This window comes from Euphorbia lathyris, chromosome 7 (assembly GCF_963576675.1).
Source record: "Euphorbia lathyris chromosome 7, ddEupLath1.1, whole genome shotgun sequence".
NCBI lineage: Eukaryota > Viridiplantae > Streptophyta > Magnoliopsida > Malpighiales > Euphorbiaceae > Euphorbia > Euphorbia lathyris.
Genome location: NC_088916.1, coordinates 87565690 through 87575140, shown reverse-complemented (window position 1 = coordinate 87575140; position 9451 = coordinate 87565690). Strand labels below are relative to the sequence as shown.

General features: G+C 35.0%; 1 non-coding gene across 1 annotated transcript; it reads right to left on the bottom strand.

Annotated features, from left to right (window-relative positions):
• Positions 1-2325: 2325 nt before the first annotated feature.
• Positions 2326-2432, bottom strand: LOC136201612 (small nucleolar RNA R71). The gene has a single exon (XR_010673959.1). It is a non-coding gene; the product is annotated as a small nucleolar RNA R71 (small nucleolar RNA).
• Between the last annotated feature and the right edge of the window lie 7019 nt (positions 2433-9451).

The window sequence follows — 9451 nt, the reverse complement described above, 5'->3', positions numbered from 1 at the left end:
CAATCCAAATCGGTCTCCATATGCTAACCCCCCTAATTCGGGAAGCAAATAGGAAAGTGTTAAGCCCAAAATATACCTAAAATATCATTAACATTTACATCATTTTTATTACAAATTCGTGTTATTTATATCTGTTTAGATTACTTTTACTCTCGAATATCTTTCTTTCTTGCAAGGTACCTAAATATTTGGTAAAATCCAAATAGGAACGAAAAAGGATCTAAAACAAAAGAAAAGCCCTACAAAAGGAGTCAAAGACGACGTAAATCGAAAGCGCCAAGTTGAAGACACGAATGAAAGCTAAGAAGTGAGAAAAATCACCGGGCCGCGACAGTGGATCCTCAACCCGCGGCCGCGACACGCGTGGTATAGCTATTTCTCCCCTTCGTCCGAAGCTCAACTCAATGCTACGTCATTCACGGCCGCGGATTACCATCCTCGGTAAGTGCAGAAAATTTACAAAGAGCATTTAACACATGCTGAAAATCCAAGAAACGCGTTCGTTCAAGTGGATAAAGACGTCCTTTCACAACGGACACGACTCTTAACCAACGGATACATCACTTCAAACACAACCCTTCAACATCTATAAATAAAGAGTTGATGTTGAGAAAAAGTGGCTGTGAATGTTATAATATAGATATAGAATCAGAGCGTAGAACTTATGTCGAAGTTCTAAGTAAACACATTTTGAGAGTTAGAAATTAGATTCTGTACAAAACAAGATGAGGTACACATATTGTTTATAGTTTAATTACAACTCAGTAGCGTTTAGACATTGTTCCTGTTTTAGTTTGCATCATGGTAGTGGCCGACCGAATCCCTATTACGAAGTTACAGCGAGAAGATTGAGTAGAGTGTTCGCCCCTGAGCCTGACAACCTCTTAGGAAACCCAAGGAAGCGGAACCGATCAAGCCCTTCACTTGCACGCCCTCGAAGAACTCGATGCTCCTTGTTCTCTGTAAACTTGTATCAATTTATATTTCATCTAATAAAGTCCGTTCTATTCGACAAATCGTTATGCAGCACTTATGGTAACCAATCCAATATAAGTGAGGCTGGTGTTTTCATTAATATGCACTTGAATTCAAAATCATTACAAGGAAACTTTGTTGAACACTTAGGCAAATTATCATCTTGAAAGAGTTTTAATTTGAGTAAGGGCAACTATCCCGAAAGGGTTTTGTCGCGTTCAAAGCCAATTAATTAGAGGTTCCATCATTTATTTCATCATCATAATTGATACAAAGTTTAAGTTGTTTTCTTTGATTAATGCAAATGAATAAATTCTTTCGTTTTTCTAAAAAGTTCTAAATGTTCCTGTTTTGTAAAATTCATCCTTAAAATCAGAAGACCTTTCTAACAATCGATTTATTCTAAATATAAAATCTTATTCCAGCATTTTCAAATACTCAAAGTTCACAAATTCAATTAAACAAATTTCCTAAATTCAATTAAACCAATTTTCACTTTTCATTTACATTTAATAGTAAATCTAACTAGTTCGAAATTAACAAATTCAAAAAATAAGTTTTTTCGTTAAAAAACGTATCCCTGTGGGATCGATATTTTTATTACTACAAGCGAAACCGTGCACTTGCGGAAATCGCTCAACAAGTTTTGGCGCCGTTGCCGGGGATACGCCAAAATTTTTGACAAAATTTTTATTTTTTGTATTTTATTTTCGAATATAGGTTTATACATTATTTTTATACAATTTTTATATTTTATTTATTTTCAGTTATATAACATACTTGTTTTCAATTTTGTTTTGAAGGTAGTTTGGCTCGTGTAACAATTTCAAGTTCATGCGCAGTTTGCGAAATTCGGGCACGCCACCAGATCCTTTAGATCCAGAAATTGAAAGAACACTTAAGAAAAACAAGAAAAACAACAAAAACAAAGACAAAACACCCTTAAAAACCAAAGTAGACCAGCCAGAGATTATGGCCGATCCACCGACACTTATGGATTATGCTAGGCCAGGAATGACCGGTGTAACTAATAGTGTAGTTAGACCCCGTATAAACGCAAATCAATTTGAAATTAAGCCTGCTTTGCTTAATATGTTGCAAAACAACGTAACGTTTTATGGACTACCTAACGAAAACCCTAATGCACATTTGACAAATTTCTCAGAAATTTGTGACACTTTTAAAATTACTGATGTAACAGCCGAAGAAATCAAACTTCGCCTCTTTCCTTTCACTTTGAAGGATAAGGCAAAAATTTGGTTAACTTCTATGCCTGCTGCAACATTTGAAACTTGGGACCAATTAGCCCAAGCATTTTTACAAAAATATTTTCCCTTAGCAAAAACCGCAAGAGTCATCAAAGAGTTGACATCTTTTACACAAAATGATAATGAAACTCTTTATGAAGCTTGGGAACGTTTTAAAGAACTTCAATGTTTATGCCCACACCACCAACTGCCAGATGCACTTTTAATGCAGACATTCTATAATGGATTAAATCCTACAACTAGAGGTTCATTAGATGCTATGTCTGGAGGGTTATTTATGAAGAAGACGTCCGCCCAAGCAAGAGAACTTTTGGAAGAAATGGCAATCAACAGCAGTATGTGGCCCGCCGAGCGTGGCCATATACCGACAGCGAAACCATCATCCTCAGGTACATCATCGGTTAAAGGTATAATGAATCTTGATCCTGTAGCAATGTTACAAGCCCAATTTTCTGCCTTATCGCACAAAATTGATAAATTTATGGCACCATGCGATCCTAATGATCCAATCCAGAGAGACATTGATTACGAAGGTATGAATGAGATAGAACAGGTAAATTTTGTCCAAGGACAAAACCAAACTACTAATCCTTATTCTAATACTTATAATCCTGGATGGAGAAATCATCCTAACTTTAACTGGAAAGATGGTAATAATAATAATAATGCAAATGCTAATCAATATCGGATAAATAATTATCAAAATCAAACAAGAGATACGATTAGCACTTTATCTTCAAAAATCGACAAATTTATTGATGCTATGAATGGAAAGGTAAGTAATCAAGACGATGGTTTTAAACGGATCGAAAATAAATTCGATCAGCTTATCAAAAACCAATCATTTAGCATCCATAATTTGGAGGTTCAAATTGGACAACTTGCTAAATCAATTCCATCCCGCAAAGAGGGAAGTCTTCCCAGCCAAACGGAAGAAAATCCGAAAGAGCATGTTAAGGCTATCACTCTTCGCTCAGGAAAAAACTACATAGGTCCGGAAATGCCCGGAAATTCAACTTTACCTGGAAATGATTTACCAAAATCCAAAGAAGATACATTAAAACAAAAAGATACAAAAATTGACTCTAATCCGAAACCTTTTGTACCAAAACCACCTTTTCCACACAGGGTCCGAAATAAGGACCATGATAAACAACTTTTATCATTTTTAGATAAACTTAAAAATTTGCATATAAATTTAACATTCATGGATGCAATTACGCAAATTCCTAACTATGGAAAATTCTTGAAAGATTTAATCTCAAAAAAGATTAGTTGGGAAGGAATTTCATCCATTTCACTTTCTGAAGAATGTAGTTCGATAGTATCAAGCAAATTACCTACTAAACTCAAAGATCCCGGATGCTTTACCATTCCGTGTACTTTGGGAAATATGGAATTCCCAAGTTGTCTTTGTGATTTAGGAGCTAGTATAAACTTGATGCCATTGTCTATTTTTGAGAAATTAGGTTTAGGAGAAGACATCAAGCGTACCAATATGGTTTTGCAATTAGCGGATCAATCCACTAAAAGACCATATGGTATAATTGAAGACGTTTTGGTGAAAGTTGACAAATTTATTTTTCCTACTGACTTTGTTATCTTAGATTTTGCTTATGATGCTAATTGTCCACTAATCTTTGGTAGACCATTCATGAACACGGGACGTGCTCTAGTTGATGTGTCGGAAGGAAAAGTAGTTTTAAGAATAGGTGATGATAAGATTGAGTTCGATATGAATCAAGCAATGAAATATCCTATGGAGGATTTCGCTTGTATGAAGCTTGATTTAGTTGAAGAATGTGTTAATGAAATTGTTCAAAGAGAAGAAATAATGGAACCTATAATGGGTGAAGAATTAGAAGATAAGGACCCAGAGCCCTTAATTCGAGAAGATGGACCAGTTCCGCCTTCAGTAATAGTTCCACCTAAATTAGAACTTAAAGAATTACCAAACCATCTGAGATACACTTTCCTAGGCGGAAGTGATACTCTACCTATAATCATCTCTAACAAATTAACAGAAAATCAAGAAGAAAAATTGAAAGAAGTTGTTAGAAATAGAATAGGAAGTATGGGATGGCAGATTTCAGATTTAAAAGGAATTAATCCTAGTATTGTAATGCATAGGATTCACTTAGAAGAAGATAAGCCACCTAAAGCGGATAGACAAAGACGTTTAAATCCGAACATGAAAGAAGTAGTCAAAAATGAGATTACTAAACTTTTAGACAATGGAATCATTTATATTCGGATAGTGAATGGGTTAGTCCAATCCATTGTGTACCCAAAAAGGGAGGTATAACTGTAGTAAGGAATGATGAAGGTGAATTAATACCTACGCGAACCACCACCGGTTGGAGGGTTTGTATAGATTATAGGAACCTAAATAAGGCAACTAGGAAAGATCACTTTCCTTTACCTTTCATCGATCAAATGATCGAAAGGATAGCCGGTCATGCATTTTATTGTTTTATTGATGGCTATTCTGGATTCTTTCAAATATATATTTACCCGGATGACCAAGATAAAACAACCTTCACATGTCCTTATGGAACATTTGCATATAGAACAATGCCTTTTGGTCTATGTAATGCACCAGCAACTTTTCAACGTTGTATGACTGCAATTTTTAATGATTTCATCGAAGATATCATGGAAGTATTTATGGATGATTTTTCAGTTTATGGAGATTCTTTTGATGCATGTTTAAAAAACTTAGATAAAGTTCTTTCTAGATGCGAAGAAACGAATTTAGTATTAAATTGGGAAAAATGTCATTTCATGGTTGACGAAGGAATTGTTTTAGGTCATAAAATATCCGAAAAAGGATTAGAAGTGGATAGAGCAAAAACTTCAGTAATAGAAAAATTACCCCCACCAACAACTGTCAAGGGAGTAAGATCTTTTCTAGGACATGCAGGTTTTTACAGAAGATTTATAAAAAACTTTTCTGTAATTTCCAAACCACTTACTAATTTACTTATGAAGGATTCAACCTTCGACTTTAATGAAGATTGCATTAAAGCTTTCGAAACATTGAAAACAGCCTTAGTCAGTGCACCCATAATTGCTAAGCCCGATTGGGATTTACCTTTTGAAATCATGTGTGATGCAAGTGACCTAGAAGTGGGATGTGTTTTAGGTCAAAGAAAGGATAAAAGATTACATGTTATTTATTATGCAAGTCACACATTGTCCGGTGCACAATTAAATTACACAACAACAGAAAAAGAGATGTTAGCCGTAGTATTTGCATGTGATAAGTTTAGGTCATACTTGTTAGGATCTAAAGTTATTATTTATACAGATCACGCAGCTTTACGTTATCTGTTTGCTAAGAAAGATGCAAAACCGCGTCTGATTAGATGGGTTTTGTTGTTACAAGAATTTGATATAGAAATTAAAGACAAAAAGGGAGTAGAAAACCTTATCGCCGATCATCTATCGAGACTAGAAGATGAAAACGGTCCTATAGGTGAAACTGTCGGTATACGAGATGATTTCCCCGATGAACATCTCTATCAAGTAGAAAGTATCATGTCACCATGGTATGCAGATTTTGCTAATTATCTTGCAACCGATATTGTTCCGGAAGGATTATCTTCCCAACAAAGGAAGAAATTTTTCTTCGATATTAAACAATATTTTTGGGAAGATCTCTTTCTATTCAAATCATGTGGTGACGGGATAATTAGGAGATGTGTTGGAGAAAATGAATATGAATCTATAATAACAGAATGTCATTCCAGCTCATATGGAGGACATAATGGAGTTAATAAAACGGTAGCTAAAATATTAGAATGTGGTTTCTTTTGGCCTACAATGTTTAAGGACGTTGGTTCATTTATTACTCGTTGTGATAAATGCCAAAGAACGGGAAATTTAGGAAGGAAAGATGAGATGCCCCTCAAAAACGTGTTGGAAGTTGAAATCTTCGACATGTGGGGAATTGATTTCATGGGACCTTTTCCGCCTTCCAATGGTAAAACTTACATATTAGTAGCCGTTGATTATGTTTCGAAGTGGGTTGAAGCAATTGCAACCCCTACGAATGATTCTAAAGTAGTTATTAATTTTCTTGACGATATATTTTATAGATTCGGTTGTCCTAGATTCGTTGTTAGTGATGGCGGTACCCATTTCATAAATCGAAATTTTGATATGCTTATGAAAAAATATGGAGCACGCCACCGCGTGTCAACGCCATACCATCCTCAGTCGAATGGTCAGACGGAGATCTCAAATAGAGAACTCAAATGGATTCTAGAGAAAACTGTTTCATCATCAAGAAAAGATTGGTCACAAAAACTCAATAATGCGCTATGGGCATACCGTACTGCATTTAAATCACCAATAGGAATGACTCCATACCATTTGGTATATGGAAAAGCATGTCATTTACCAGTTGAATTAGAACATAAAGCCTATTGGGCTATTAGAAAACTTAATTTTGATTTACAACAAGCAGGAAAGAAACGTTTGCTCAATTTAAATAAGTTAGATGAGTTACGACATCTATCGTATGAAAATGCGAGGATTTATAAAGAAAAAGTGAAAAAATGGCACGATGCCAAGATCAAAGTCAAACACTTTAATGTTGGAGATAAGGTGCTGTTATTTAATTCACGGCTTCGTATATTTCTAGGAAAACTTAAGTCCAGATGGGACAGACCGTATTTAGTCGTCAAAACATTCGACTATGGTTCTTTGGAACTTGAGGAAACCAACGGTAATCGTTTTAAAGTTAACGGTAATCGATGTAAAATTTATTACGAAAATATTTCCGAAATAGGAACTAATTTCGTAACAAGATTTCCTGACATATAAATCATTTCATTTTTCTAATAGTTAGTTTTTATTATTTTTTATTTTTATTTTTGTTTTGTTTAGATTATATCATTTTATATTAGAATTTTAGATATAGAAAAATATATACAAGTCATGATTTTAATTAATTTTTAGGAATTTAATGAGAATTAGAAGAAATTCAGTGATTCTCAGTTGAGAATTTGAAATTCTCAGTTGAGGATTCACATATATAGAATTCTTAAGGAAGTAAGAAATTTCTGAACTTATAGAGAATTTAAAATTCTCAGTTGAGAATTTGGGTATAATTAGTAGCTAGGAAAATTTCTGGACTTGTAGAGGATTTCAGATTCTCAGTTGAGAATTCTGATTTCAAATTGAAAGGAAAATTTCTGAACTTACCGAGGATGAGGATTCTCGGTAGAGGATCAGAAATTTGGAGTTTTGACAACTGATTTCCGCAAGGAAATCAGCGTGTCGCGACCGCGGGTCAGCATCCTCGGTCGCGACACGGGGAAATTATGCAAAAATTGACCTTTTTTCCAGCAGATGCAACTCTTCAGAAACGAAGCATTAAGTTTCTTCATTTCTAAAAGGTATGTTTCATGCCTTTTCATTTAAAAAACAACACCTCTTTTCGTCCTAGGATCTTATAAATAGGTTCTAGAGGTTCAGTTTTCTGTCACTTTCTTTTCATCTCAATCAGAACAATTCTCTGATTTTCTTACCATTCAACAATCCAGAAACTAAGTTTAGAACCTTTCTTCCTTAATCATTCCAAACACCATGACTTCCTCAAACACTTCATCTAAGAAAGTTATTGCTTCACGCAATAAGCATGTTGATATATCAGAGCGTTACGGATGTAACTTTCCCATCTTCAATCATGATGAGGGAAGGCGATTCTTGAGGCTTCGATACACATTCTTTGTCGGAATGCTATACATGGATGACTTTCTTAACGATCAGTTGGGAATTAAAGAAGATATGAGTCGCTACATGGAACGCTTAGGATGGACCAGATTTGTTGATATGAAGTTTCCTATAATTGGAGACTGGATATTAGAGTTCTTCTGTACGGTTCGCTTTGTTAACAAGCGTCGGGTGCGTCTTAGTTTTCGTCGGGATGGCAAAACTTTCACTTTTGGATATCCAGAATTACATGCTTGGTTTGGTTTTCCCTTGAAGGATACTACCAAACGTCATCATGGAAGAGATATGACGTCCACTGATATTTGGCGAATGCTCACCGGCATCTGGCCTTTCCACCCAAAACTTGCCTATAATAAGTCTTTCTATTCCAACTCTATGCTATATTTGCATAAGTTTCTGAGTCACAGCCTGTTCGGTCGCACGTTCAGTAGTGTCGTCCAAGAATCTGATCTTTATGTCCTTGGCGATATATTTCAAGGCAACGTGGTTGATTCTTCAAAAATTCTGATGGAGGGTCTTGTTGCCGCATCTAGATCCAAGGCTAAGAAGGTTGGATTCGGGAATATTGTATGTGGAATAATTCTAGGGACCAAGGGAAGTATTTCTGTTCCTTGGAGTGATGCTGAGTCTTTCCCAATGCTAGACTATGAGTTTTTACAATATGAAGGTCTAGTGAAACGAGTATTTCGATCAGGACCCAATTTTCTTTCTGCACAAGAACGTCAAGCCTTCGTGCAGTTGAAAATAGAACGCTATAGGGCTAAGAAAATCCCGATTGAAAGGGACGAATTTTTAGCATAGCTTTTGTTTCGTTTGTTTGTAAATATGTTTCTATTCAATAAAAATCTTTCTCTTTTGCATTATTTCCTGTTTTTGATTATTTGGTTAAACTAACATTTAATTCCATAATTCTAAACTAATGCACTTATTAAATGCAAACTTAATCCATTCATTACTAATTAAATGATTAATAACTAAGTTTCAATTCCTTAAATAAAGATTCATTTAACTTACATTAATACATGCATATAAATGCTTCAATTAATTTTAGTTCCAAACCTTTCCTATTCTTAATTTAACATCCATTAATTAAAGCATTTTTCATTTATTTTTCCATTAATAAGGATAAACCTTTGGTTTTCCTTATCATTTAATGTTTTACATTTATGTTTTTAAGTACAGATAACATTTTTAAGGAGTTCAGGATAGGATTTATCAAGAAAATGCACGAAATGAAGTTAATATGCAGATTTGGGTAGCCACGAGGTGATTCGCGGCCGAGAATTAATGGATTCTCGGTAACTTCAGCAAATTTACTCCAAATTCAGACAAAAAATTCGCTGCCAAACGCGATTCGCGGCCGCGAATGGTGTATTTCTCGGTAACTTCAGCAAATTCCCACAACAATTCAAAGAAAAAATTGGCTGAAAAACGCGATCCGCGGCCGCGGATACACATCCACGACC